Source organism: Alosa alosa, chromosome 10 (assembly GCF_017589495.1).
Source record: "Alosa alosa isolate M-15738 ecotype Scorff River chromosome 10, AALO_Geno_1.1, whole genome shotgun sequence".
In the NCBI taxonomy this organism is placed as follows: domain Eukaryota; kingdom Metazoa; phylum Chordata; class Actinopteri; order Clupeiformes; family Clupeidae; genus Alosa; species Alosa alosa.
Window position 1 is genome coordinate 28,953,443 of NC_063198.1, and position 13,747 is coordinate 28,967,189.

Here is a 13,747-nt window from a genome sequence, read left to right on the forward strand (position 1 = left end):
ACACAGTGAGGTGAAGCACACACTAATCCCAGCGCAGTGAGCTGCCTGCAAAAACAGCGGCCCTCGGGGAGCAGTGAGGGGTTAGGTGCCTTGCTCAAGAGCCTACTGGTCAGGGTTCGAACTGGCAACCCTCCGGTTACAAGTCCAAAGTGCTTACCAGTAGGTCACAGCTGCCCCTCTATGATACTGTTCTGGTGTGTGCTTTCTGTCATAAATTCACTTGAAATGTAACCCCCAATCTGCTGTGGCATTAATGCAATCTCCCCCATTCCAATGGTCCAAATTTGGAGATGCACCAGCCTGAGGATCTCGAGCCCCTTGGCCTCTGACTCCATCTTCTGTCATGCAACACTAAACACAGGAGACCGCAACTGCTGCTATCTACACATAACATGGGAGTGGGGCGCGTGACAGGGTGTCGATTCTGGTGTCTGACATCAGAAAGTAGAGGCTCTGAAGCACAAGAGCATGATTTTACTGACAGGAATCTCAGAGTTCCAAAAGGGTTTCATGCCTCCCACAGTGTGTACACTAACTTTCAACAGCCTCCAATGCGCAATTAACATTCTACATGTATACTCTAATACGTACTGCATGGATACATGTATACTGCGTGCAGACAGACAGTGTCTACAAAACTGCTAAAGATGTATATAAAGATGTTTATAAAAATGTATATAAAGATGTATATGAAGATAATGTATGAGCACATAGGTCTATGTTTGTGCTCTTTGATGTCACACTCTGTAGGGGGTTCAAGACACTATGTGGTTACTGTTTTAGACTTGATTTAGATTTAGTGTAATTTAGTATAATTTGTATTTTAGTATAATCTTTATCTTCTACTGTCCTTATTGCTTAGTTGTATTTTTTATATTATATACTTTTAATTACTTTTCTGCTGTTAGTGAATGATGTGTGTGATGTCTGATGTCTGTATGCTACTGAGACCTTGAACTTCCCTTTGGGGATCAATAAAGTATCTATCTATCTATCTATCTATCTATCTAAGACGTTACTGTAATAGAACTGAAGTCAACAACGATGGTTAAGTGCAGAACGAAAGCAATCAAGACCTACTGTGTTTTGTACAAAGGTATTTTTAATCATGTGCTTTTGCAGTACTACTACTTGATTGGTTAATGGTGCTATTTTTCAGTTTGAAAGTCACACATGTACAGTATACATTATGCACACATACATTGAAGGTCCATTTTAATTCCAAAAAGTTTCTTGAGGTCTTGATAAAACATCTCATACTTTGGTCAAAATTCCAAAAGGAAGAAGCACCACAACACCGTTTTCAACCCTGTTTGAGGAGTCATGTCGCTTTGCTTGGACATTTTGGTACTAGGTCCCCAGCTTGCAGGATAAAAGCAAACGTTTACGCTTTTTGCTCTTCAGTCGATCAGTGGGACGCTTGGTCCATATCGGTAAAACTGAGGAGGACATCATTTCGTATCACTGAGGATCAGTTTTATAACATGATCTTTAAATCATCTACAATGACCTAGAAATAGCAACAGAATGTCAAAAATGCCTAAGCTCTATGTTGACTCGATAGCCACTAAAATTAGCATGCAAACCAGCTGATACTGGCCAAGCTCTCTTGTAATATCATGTTGTAACACATGTGGTTGTTTAATGTAAATACAATGGAAGTCAGGGTGCCGTGGCTGCTTTCAAAACAACTTGAATCATACAAAATTACATGTAGGTGCTTTAAGTGGCTGGTAAATTCCTATTTTAAGTCTTGTTTTGAGGCATAAAGCTATATAGAGAGAGAGAGTCATAAGAGAAAGACAAATGAGAGAAAGAAAGACAGTTGTGAGATAATGGGGAAATAGGAAATGGCAGTAAACAAGGAGCCATGTTGCTTGTAGGGATGCTGCACCTGTTATTTGTTGAAAGGTTTCACTGTAAATAACACCCTGCTTTATGAGTCCCTGTGTGACCACGTTCTATATGGAACCCCAAGCAGTCTGTATGTGTGTCCCTGTCTCTCTCTGTGTGTTTGTATGTGTGTGTGTGTGTCTCTCTCTCTCTCTCTCTCTCTCTCTCTCTCTCTCTCTGTGTGTGTCTCTGTGTGTGTGTGTGTGTGTGTGTGTGTGTGCAAGTGCAAGTGTCTGTCTGTGTATTGCCTCCTTGGTTCTTAGCAAATAAGTGTCTGTATGTTTAAGCATACAACTGGTATAACACATACTGTTGGCACGGTTGTGTATTTGCATATTTTTGTGTGTGTGTGTGTGTGTGTGTGTGTGTGTGTGTGTGTGTGTGTGTGTGCGCGTGTGTGTATATGTGAGTGTGTGTGTGTGTGTATATGTGAGTGTGTGTGTGTGCGCGCGCGTGGGTGTGTATGTGTGTGTGGGTGTGTGGGTGTATGTGTGTATGTGTTTTGTGTGTATGTGTGTGTGTGTGTGTGTGCATGTGCATGTGCATGTGCATGTGTGTGTGTGTGTGTGTGTGTGCGTGTGTGTGTGTGTGTAGTTACTCGTGTTTGGGGGACACTTGGAGTGGTCTGAAGGGTGTTTTTAGCCTTGGCCATTGTTGGGTGTTGGAAATGTAACCTGAGCCCCTCCTCTGGCACACACCCCATGTTGTTCCATAGCCATAGCCATGGGCACTGTCGAACCAATATCCATTTCTTAAGATCCTAGTGCTAATAGATCTAATACTGCTGAACGTTCCCATCTCAGGGTCCAGATCAACACTAACAACTATTAAAAGAACTATGAATCCTCAACAGTAAGAACTATTAGTAAGGACAAACACACAGTAAGAAAAGAAACACTTTCCATAAGAAACACATAAACTATGCACAAACAACATACACGGATGAGTCAACAGCTATACAAACTCTCTGCACAACACATAAATTACTGTACATACTTTTAATCTGAACTAAGTTAAATTGCACCTGTGAAATAAAATTCAATTAACCAAGTTTTAAATGTTAAATTTGCAAATGAGTTTATTATGAGATTACACAGTGAAGGGCTATGGGAATGCATTTTCCCCTCATTCTTATTTATGATAAAGCACAATCTGATTCTGATTAATTGGGTTATTAAGCGCTGTGATTAATACACAGTTTCTTTAATTGGCATAAAACACTGTTCTGTGGTTACTTTATAATGTGGGTAATACACAAGGAATTACTGTAGTATTTCACTAGTTTACTACTTTGGTACATTTGGACTGAGATGACCCCTTTTGGGGTAATGAATGATAATCTCCCGTTTTGAGCATGGCCATGAACCCGGAGCACTAGATCACAGTGAGGGGATTAGTGTACCTGGGGAAGAGGGCCAGAGAGTCGGGAGAGAAGGCAGAAGTAAGGTGAGAAAGAGGCTCCTGAACGAGATGTGTCACACATGGCAGCATGACTACTCTGGTGCGACAGCCAAACCCGTCCAACCCATTCCTCTCACTCAGGAGACGCTCCAGCACCCCTTCGGAGTGAGTTCTAAACCAATGTGCATGGGCACAGGTTAGGCAAGTTAGGCAGAGTGTGGGGTTGAGGGAAGGCGGGGTGGGGGTGGGGGTGGGGCGCTCAGGATGACATTGGCCAGAGACCTCAAGGGCAGACTGTCTGAGGGAATGCACCCAAGAAACCAGAGACTTGTCCCAGAACTAAGTGTCCCCACACCGTCCACACTGTCCTTATCACACACACACACACACACACACACACACACACACACACACACACACACACACACTGGGGCTTACTGGGGGGAGAGAACCGACCCGCGAGTACCACCCCAGTGGGCAAAGAAAAAGGATAGAGAGAGAGCGCCAGAGCTACAGCTGAGAAAATAGAATGTTCCTCTCAACTCTCCCTGTCATCCCAGTCGGTTCGTGAGACATGCTGTAGATTTCTAATCTTCAAAGAGATTGTGTTTCAATCCCCCACCTTCTCTGCCAGCTTTGAGGCCTGGTTCAGGAGCAGACACACACACACACACACACACACACACATGGACACACACAAACACACACACACACACACACACACACACACACACATATGGATACACACACACACACACACACACACACACACACACACACACACACACCCGGGGAGTACTGGAAAGTTTTATCCTGCCCACTCAGAGAACATGAGAATGTTACAATTATAAAACAAGAGTGACAGGATGGCTTGGGTTTCACCAGAAGATGACAAGTTTTGGCTGTGTTCCTGAGAGTGGCAACCTCTCACCAACCCCAACCCCCACCCCACCAGGCCTCTCTGGGCCACCCTCTCCACCATCCACCTTCCTGAAATCCCAGACCGAGGAGGAAGGTCAGAGCAATCAAGTGCTACCAGCTAAAATTGTATCTGTGAAAACATCAGTATTTTAATCTTAATCAGGCACTCGTAATCAATATAAATATCTTACAGGGGGGATCATCGCTGTAGTTTTCGATCTTGAGGCCAACTCACTTAAAGTGCTGCTGTTCCCTAATGGAACTAAAGACGTTCCTGTTTTTTCTGTGTCTCCCATATTGTGACCATCTCTTTTGCTGCTGCCCCGATTTAAAATAAATTTGAGAATCTCCCGTATTGTTAACATTACTTAATGTTAGGCCTACATAACTGGGCCGATCATTCTCTGCAGTGGTGTGTTCAAAAGTAATATCTGAAGCCAAAAAGTGGATAGAAAACAAATCAAATATCTCCTCTGTGTGTATAAAGAGATTAGACAGTTGACTAGGCGTGTGATTTAGTGTGTGTTGTGTCTGAGAGCTGTGAGAGTGTACAGCACTGTCCCTCCCTTCCAACCTCATCATCAGCAGTTCAAGCAGTTCAAATTTAGGTTAAGCATTAGGAGCAGGTGGATTGCATGGAAAATGAGAATCTGTGCATAATAATAACAAATATAGTTAATCACCTAAACCAACCTTGCAGTTACACATCAACACATTGATAATAATGTCTAATTTGACGTGAATCCAACAGAACCCAAACAGAAAAGGAAAAGAGATCCATCAAAAGATCCAAACATTATAGATCAGTTTCTTATGTGAGCAAAAGAAAAAAAGATACAGTAAATGGGGTTGGAAGGACGGCCTGGGACAGGATGCCAGAAAATCTCTTTTATTTGGGGCATGGGGGCAACAACCTTCTGAAGCCAGTGTTGCCATCTCTATGTGTGTCTGTTATGTTTATAAGTAATTTCACAATTATTACATTGTAATAATTGTAATTACATTACATTACTATTGCATGTTTGTTTGCTACTTCCCAAAAGACAAGTTTAACATTTATTCCCTGTCGCCTGCATTGGTGAGATACGCGTACTATAAGCAAAGATGACAAAGTGGAATGTAATCTAATCCAATCATGTGCTAGTGCACGTAAGCGCCACTGATGAAGAGCACGCACACAGACTTACATAGGGTCGAGGCGTCTGTGCTGCTACGGCAACATGCCCCCTAAGGGACAGGAAGTACTGGGCTAATTTTGGATGGATGTTCCCGGCCACGCCAGCTGTTTCAGAAACCCCCCCACCCACCATACACACACACATCCATACATACACACACACACATGACGGCGCACACCCTGACCTTGATCTTGTCTCTGTGTGACTCCTGAAGGTACCTCATGCCTTCCTAGACTAACAGTGATCACAGCTTCATATTAGCCCATCTAAAGACTCCACTTGTCTTGTAGGTGGCTAATACTTCAAATTCATCTGTAATAAACCCACCTGTTGTTCAAACTAGCCACCATGTAGTCACCATGTTTGTGGTCCAGGAAACCTACAACAATCTAAAGCCAACTTTTACAACTTATTAGTGAGCATTTTATTAGCACAAAGTGCTATTGTTGAAAAATGAGAGGCAAGCCTGTTGGCTGTTACCTTGCTTTAGACAAACACCCATTTCCTCTCTTGGCACCAGGTCCCAGTCTACATTAAACTTTATGCAACATGTATGCAGGGGCCCCAGCACTCGTTATGTCACGGGCAGGTGGGACTTTGTCTGAACATTATACTAACTGCTCGACTGTAATTGGTGCTCACTGGATGGTATGATGAACATGGCGGGACAGCTGTATAAATCTTTCTGTGGAGGGGCTGACAGAAAGGATCAGACGTCTTTACTATGGCATCTGTTTCCCTGGGTATCACAATACAGAATGGAAACGGAGGTGCTGTCTAGTCTTACAAACAAACAATTGTGTGACTGTCTCCACAACACTTAGGCTAGCTGATGCATGTATACCTGTATGTCATAACTAGGAGATCTTGTCAGTCAAGAATTATGGCAAAATCAAAAATGTGAATCGCAATATGAATTAGCAGGACAATTTTTCAGCAGAAGGATTCTGGGCATAGTCTAGGGGGCCTGAGACAGGGCCGAAGTGGCGAGACAACAGCTTGATTCACAAAAGTCACGCCATCGCATAGTTACTACGGAACACGGGCTCCACACAAAACAGCCTGGGGCAACAATCAAGGTCATATTCACAGTAACATTACACAAGAGCCACACAACACCCCAACAAGAACTTGCCTCTGACACAGAGGTCCTAGTCTTTCCTCCCCCTTCCCCTCCACCCATTTTAATGGTCGTTTTTAAGGTTTTTGTTCGCGCCCCTCCTCTCCTCTTGTTTGGAGACATTTCTGAGAGTGTGGGCCCAGCGGGCCCTGCATCGGAGTCTGCTGCAGATGAAAGACATGACTGAATGGGCCCTTTTGGACGAGCGAAGGGCTGAATATTTCCCACAGTGACCAGTGAGAGAGTTTCACTGGCAACACCAGTGACGCAAATGTCGGAAACGGGAAACAAAAGGGGTTCAGCAGTATCTCTCCAAGAGGTCAGTCTTCCTGAATGTAACACAAAGATTTCTGTCCCACACTATCCGTATGACTCACTTTGAAATGTGCCCTCAAGTGTTGACAACAAAAGATAGTCCATTTGTGTAATTTATACCATTTACATCTATTTGCTTCATGTGTTTTTGACATAGGGGAGCAAGTGTATGTGAGTTGCTAGGCCTGGAAGAGCTTTTTTGTCTAGGTATCTGTGAGTGTATGCATGCTGATTTGTTTTATGCATTGTTTTTTCTGTATGTTTGTGGAGGATCCTCTTGAAAATGTTACAGTTCATCTAAAGGGGGCTAACCTACCTATAAATTGTTTATGTATAAATTGTGAGAAGGAGAGAGTCACAATGAGACTTTGTTGGCTGCTTAATGAAGCAGTGGGCCATGACAGTGGTCCCTTCTGTCCAGCACAACGAACAAAAGCTATCGCGCTTTATTTGTGGACTGCAGGTGGACAGCAGATTGAGTTTCACAGGACACCACCACCACCACCAATTTAAATGTGCTTCATGGGCTTGAATGCATGTCACATAGATACACACATGCAATCACAATTGAGACCCACCGGCTCAGGGTTTTAGATAGATAGATAGATAGATAGATAGATAGATAGATAGATAGATACTCTATTGATCCCCAGGGAAAATTCAAGATTCAAGTTTTGATGTGGTTCCTCTCCGGTGTGAAGACCAGAATGTGCTGGTCATAACTAAGCCTAACCTCTTAACACCACTCATCCCGAGGACAGTGAGGAGTAAGGGAATATGTCCAGGTGTCCAAGCAATACAGCCAAACAGATTTATGAAGGCACACATGCGCTGCTCGGAACATATAATATGAAGCCGGGAATGACTTTGTGCAAGCCAAGCAGTACTATCCACACTCCACCCTACAGCGTGGTCATAAATCACTGTGCAGGCTAAAAATAAACTCTAGGACTGCACTCTAGGACTTGTGTTAGATCTGGGCAAATCACATGTTCTATTGACCCTTTCAAGAGAGTTCCATTATCAGCATCATAGTTGGCCCCACAAGGCTTCCGTTTTAACATTCCATATGTTATCTTAATGCAGAGGAAGTAGATTGGGAACCAAATAGAACGTTCAAGCATTGTTTTTGTTTTTATTGTTGAAAGGGTCTATACTTCATGATACTACACCACCAACATTTGTTTTTTCACACATGCTCGTGTATGTATCAAGATCTGGACAGAGGTGTTGACCAATAAACATTGGCAACCTCTAAGGTACATATAAGCAACATGATCAGTTTTCATGTTATACTGACAGTTTGCATATGCTAATTTAGTATGATAACAAGATTTTTGGGGGATATTCTTGCAAAGATTTCTTGCAAAGAAAGAGGGACTTGAAAACAAGCTCTCTGCTGTTGATAGCACTGACCAGCAGACAGCAGCAGCAGCAGTTGCTCTGAGCCGTCCTGGACAACCGATGAGCAATATGCTAGCATGTGACTTAGCTATGAAGCTATGATAAGGTTGCACAGATTATTAGGCCCTGTTCCAGCGGCATCACAACTGGCTTGTGGGACTCCAAGAGCTGCTGTCAAGCAGAATGCGACATTTTTGTTTGCAGTTGTGAAGTATATATACTTTTTTGATCCCGTGAGGGAAATTTGGTCTCTGCATTTATCCCAATCTGTGAATTAGTGAAACACACTCAGCACACAGTGAACACACAGTGAACACACAGTGAGGTGAAGCACACATGAATCCCGGCGCAGTGAGCTGCCTGCAACAACAGCGGTGCTCGAGGAGCAGTGAGGGGTTAGGTGCCTTGCTCAAGGGCACTTCAGCTGTGCCTACTGGTCGAGGTTCGAACCGGCAACCCAGTCTGAAGCGCTAACCAGTAGGGCACGGCTGCCCCAAGAAGACACACTGTACATAAGTTGAAAGACATAATAGTGGAATGAAAGAAATGTGTGCTGTTGAAAGTTCAAACACAGCTAGGGGGGTAAATTATGTGCGGCTTGGAATGGAGCACGGCAGCATAGACACTATATTTGGGGAGACTGTGCACTATGGCTTCAGGCATCCCAAAGTGCTTGGAGGAGAATTCTAAGCCCCTGTAGCTCTGCACGGGTCAGACAGCAAGTTTGGATCAGGTGCAATTTCACCCTGTACCGGACCTTAACATTTGGCCTCCAACTCGAGGTGTCGAGGACAGCCTTAGCACCTGCTCTGAACATCTCTCTCTCTCTCTCTCTCTCTCTCTCTCTCTCTCTCTATCTGTCCCTCTCCAAGCGTTTGCATTTATACTTGCAATGCACTACATTATGATGTGTTCCTGAATTTATATGTACAAGGTTATTTGTAAACATTCTCAAAGTTATTGTCCATTTATGGAATTGTCATCACTTTTTTTATCAACTTCTTGTCATCATAAAGCACTGAGGTGATACTTATTTGATCTCTTTCTCAAAACATTTCAGAAAGAGGTTTTGTAATAATATAATTGGTGTTACCATCAATGTTGAAACTAAATGTGTAATAAAAATGAGAATATGAAACTAGAACATCACTTTGATTATGTGAGAATGTACAAGCATTTACTGCACATGCACATGCAAAATTGTGTCTGAACAGAAAGTCAACATATATCACATATATAAATTGTTTTCAAGAGAAAAAAAATAACTGTTTGGATGACCAGGTGAACAAGAGGTTGAGTTTGAATATCTGGACCACAGTCAGTGCAGTCCTGACATATGCACAGCATGTTCCTTGGGGGTGTCAAGTTTTATCTCCCCAGACTGTGTGTGGTAACCGGGAGGAGGGGTGGTGTGTGTGTGTGTGTGTGGGGGGGCAGGCGGTGTGTGTGTGTGTGTGGGGGGGGCGGGTGCAGCGTGTGTGTGGCGTGGGTGTGGGGGCGTGCGTGTGCATGTGCGTGGGTGTGGGGGGCGTGTGTGTGTGTGTGTGTGTGTGTGCATGTGCGTGGGTGTGGGTGTGTGTGGGGGTGTGTGTGTGTGTGTGTGTATACGGTGTGGGGTGGGGGTGATGATCATGAGAGTGTTTCCAGCATGCGTCTGGTCAGATGTTTAAAAATAGACCTCCATCACATGAAATCAATAATGCCACTTAGAAGTGACAGAGTGTGGGTTGGCGGCATAGCCCTTTCTTGGATTAGCACATAGCCTGGTGCCTGGCAACCTGGTGATATGATTTCACTCTGCTGTGGCTGACAAAAGAAAAATGCAAAGGGGGAACTCCAGAGGACTACCAAGTTATTCACTAAAAAAGGCTGAATGCCCAAACACATTGTATTCCTATACATAGAATAGAATTTTTTTATTTGTCATTGTCACAGGTACAACGAAATTAAGTGCATTCCTTGTTTAGTGCAAAAGTAGCAATGCATAATTAAAAAAGTCACTATGGACATAAAAGGACAGAAAAAAGTGCATCAAAACTTTACCCCCCACACATATCCCACCCATACACATCCACATTCATAAAATGTAAAACATAAAGCTATGCTATGGTAGCACCGTTCAGTGAGATTATGGCTTTTGGGAAGAAACTGTTTCTTAGCCTATTTGTCCTGGTTTTTATGGATCTGTATCTCCTGCCTAATGGCATTAGTTCAAACAGTTTGTGACCGGGGTGTGATGAGTCTTTCAGGATGGAATTGGCCTTTTTGAGGCAGCGGGAACGGTGCTGTTCATCCAGAGAGGGAAGAGGGCAGCCGATGATTTTCTGTGCTGGGTTTAGGTCAAGGCTTGACTGTCACTGGCCATAAATTGGTAATAGATGTATGCTGGACAGTGGACCAGAATATCTATTTGTAATGTAGGGAGGTCATGGGCTAGCTCCTTTATTTTTGCTGGACAGCAGCAGGCAAGTGAACCCTTTTCACTGCACTGAACACTGCATTTCATTGACGGCAGTAAAAAGAGCAAATTAGACAACCGCCAGCATTACTATTAGTCACGTGGATGTTGATTGCCTCTTGCGGTTCTGCAACAGTGCACATTTATGGCACACATTCCAGAACAAACATCGACATCAGATGTGTGCTCCTATCATTTGCTTTCTTAGAACTGGCCATCACAAATCTTCCTGAGGTGCTCAGACAGGGACAGATATATTAGATATCAGATGTGCGTGCCGCATGGTTATCTAAGGACGGCAGGCCCATCCCAGCTTTGACTCTGGGGAGAGCTCCCTGGCTATGCCTGGCAAGCGCCACATGCGGTGGGAGACTGAAAGGCGACTCAGAGCCAGGGGAAAAAATGGTCATCTCTTATGGAACGTCATCCCCTGCTGCAAATCTATTTCATGGGTGCGAACAGGGGAATCTTGCTTGCCTTGCTGGCATCTAGTCTATACTGCCATGGGGATACCTCTGTTGCTCCCATACTCAATTATTTATGTTTATACAACTAAACTTGACTTCATATGAGGTAGAAGTGAGGGAGAAGCATGTTTTAAACTAGATGTACCACATAGCGGTACAAAATATGACCACCGCTCAGTCCTGCACATTCCCTCTGCAAAAATAAATCACGCTTGTCAATTTGTCTCCATCACCTACTCCGTCCCCTACTCTTGCAACTTTTGTGTATATAAATGAGTGTGTGTGTGCGTGTTTGCTTTAGTGTATATGTGTGCTTTAGTGTGTGCGAGTGTGTGTGTGTGTTCGCTTGTGAGTATGTGTGTGTGTGTTTATGTGTGTGTGTGCTTATGTGTGTGTACATGCCTGTGTGTGTGCGTGTGTGCATGCCTGTGTGTGTGTATGTCCGCAATGCATGTGTACTATGTGTGTGTGTATGTGTGTATGTGTATCTTTATGTGTGTTTATGTTTATGTGTGTATGTGCTTATGTGTGTGTACATGCCTGTGTGTGTGCGTGTGTGTGTGTGTGTGTGTGTGTATGTCCGTGCGTGTGTCTTTATGTGTGTGTGCGCGTGTGTTTATCTGTGTGTGTGTGCGTGTGCGTGCATGCGTGCATGCATTTATGTGTGCGTGTGTGCATGCACACCTGTGTGTGTGTGTGTGTGTGTGTGTGTGTGTGTGTGTGCGTGTGTGTTTACGTGTGTGTGTTTGTGTGTGTGTGTGTGTGCATGCGTGTGTACGTGTGTGTGTGTTTGTGTGTGTGTGTGTGTGTGTGTGTGTGTGTGTGTGTGTGCATACTTGTAGAAATGTACCGGCAACCCTTCACTCAACTCTTCCATCTACAGGCCGATTGGTGTACATGTGTCACTAAATGTACACATAAATGAATTTATTGTATGGCCCCCCATGAACGGAATTCTACGAAACTTGCCATGCATTCAGAGGGAGTCATAATGATCTTACACTTCAAATTGCGTGCAGTTTTGAACATGTCAGCTAGGCTAGGCATTTTTCACCCTGCAGCTCAGGCTGGAAACCTGTGCATTTTTTTCTACTGCTTCCGTTACAATTTTGCTGGGACCAATCACAAGCTGGCTTATCCACCTGGCGCACTCTTGGCAGGTTTAAAACGATGATTTGAACGATGATTGATAGCGGGAGAGCCTGGAGTTTTTGCATCGCTCTGCAAACGTCAGATTGGTGAATGACTATCCAATTGCATACAGAGTCATTTGAACATTGATCATGCCTCTTGTGCAATAGAAAATACAAAGCAGACTCCCCAGACCAAGGTTCAATCTTAAAAGATTGAGCTTGGTCTGGTGAAAGGCAGACTACATGTCAGCCAAAGATTCCAGTGATTACAACTAATTTTTACACTTCATTTTTGCTTTCTCATTTGTGGTTATGGAACAGGTTGAGATGGCCCCTTGAGACCAACATACAAAAAAACTTTTTTTGGTCATCCTAGGCCCTACGGTTCTCGAGATATTCACAGAATACTGTGAATTTGGGGAGTACGGTGCGAAGGGTGGGCGATGGATCAAAACTAAAATCAATGGTTCCATGTCATCCTTGTGGGGCTACATGCAGCCCGGTCTTTCAGTGTCCCGGGAATCATTGACACAACATTACTGCATAAATAAATAAATAAATAAATAAATAAATAAATAAATAAATAAATAAATAAGAAAAGGGGAAAAAAGGCGGAAGAAAAAAACTCTGACTAAACTTATATGACCGCTACGCTAGCTATGCTAGCTATGCTAGCGGCGGTCATAATAATGCAGGGGTCCTCTTCACTCAAGCTGCCCTAGGGGAAAACGGGATGAGATGACATAACATTTTTTACATTATTCATCATTCTAATGTGTCACAGAGTTTTTGTTTTGTAATCTTTACACCAAACAAACATGTAAAGTGGGCACCAATTGAGGTGTAATGCATCTGAATGTTGTTCTATTCATGTTTTCTCTAAATCACCCTAGCTCTGGTCATGAATGGAATCCACATAGAAAGCAAAACAATCATATTTTTACACATATATTTCTTACCACATTTGCCATGTGCGATACCTTTCCACAAATTGTAAGGAATGATTCACTCTTCCTTAAAATACTGTCACATTATACAATTTGTTTCCGGTTTCCTTGAAAAAAGGGGTGGCTCATTTACCCCTATGCCCAACTTACCCCATTCTCCCCTACTGTATGGTCATGTCACATTAGTTATCCCTAGCGCCATCTTCTGGATCGTGGAGAGCAGTTTACCAGCACACTGCCATCTCAACTTTCTCCTTAGCCTAACCCTCTTGACTAGACTCGGGTTGTTCATGTGATATTGCAATGATACGCTTGACAAATGTCTATGTGACATATGGGAACATAGAGGTCTGAGAGAAAAGTAACTGACATGGAATGTGCATAAGATCAGATGACCACCTGAACCAGCAGGGTCAGAGGAAGCTTCTTTCCTGCGGCTGTCACCTTACTGAACTCTAAGCATCCCGGTGACAACCAATCAACTACGATACAGATAAGATACTGAGGGAG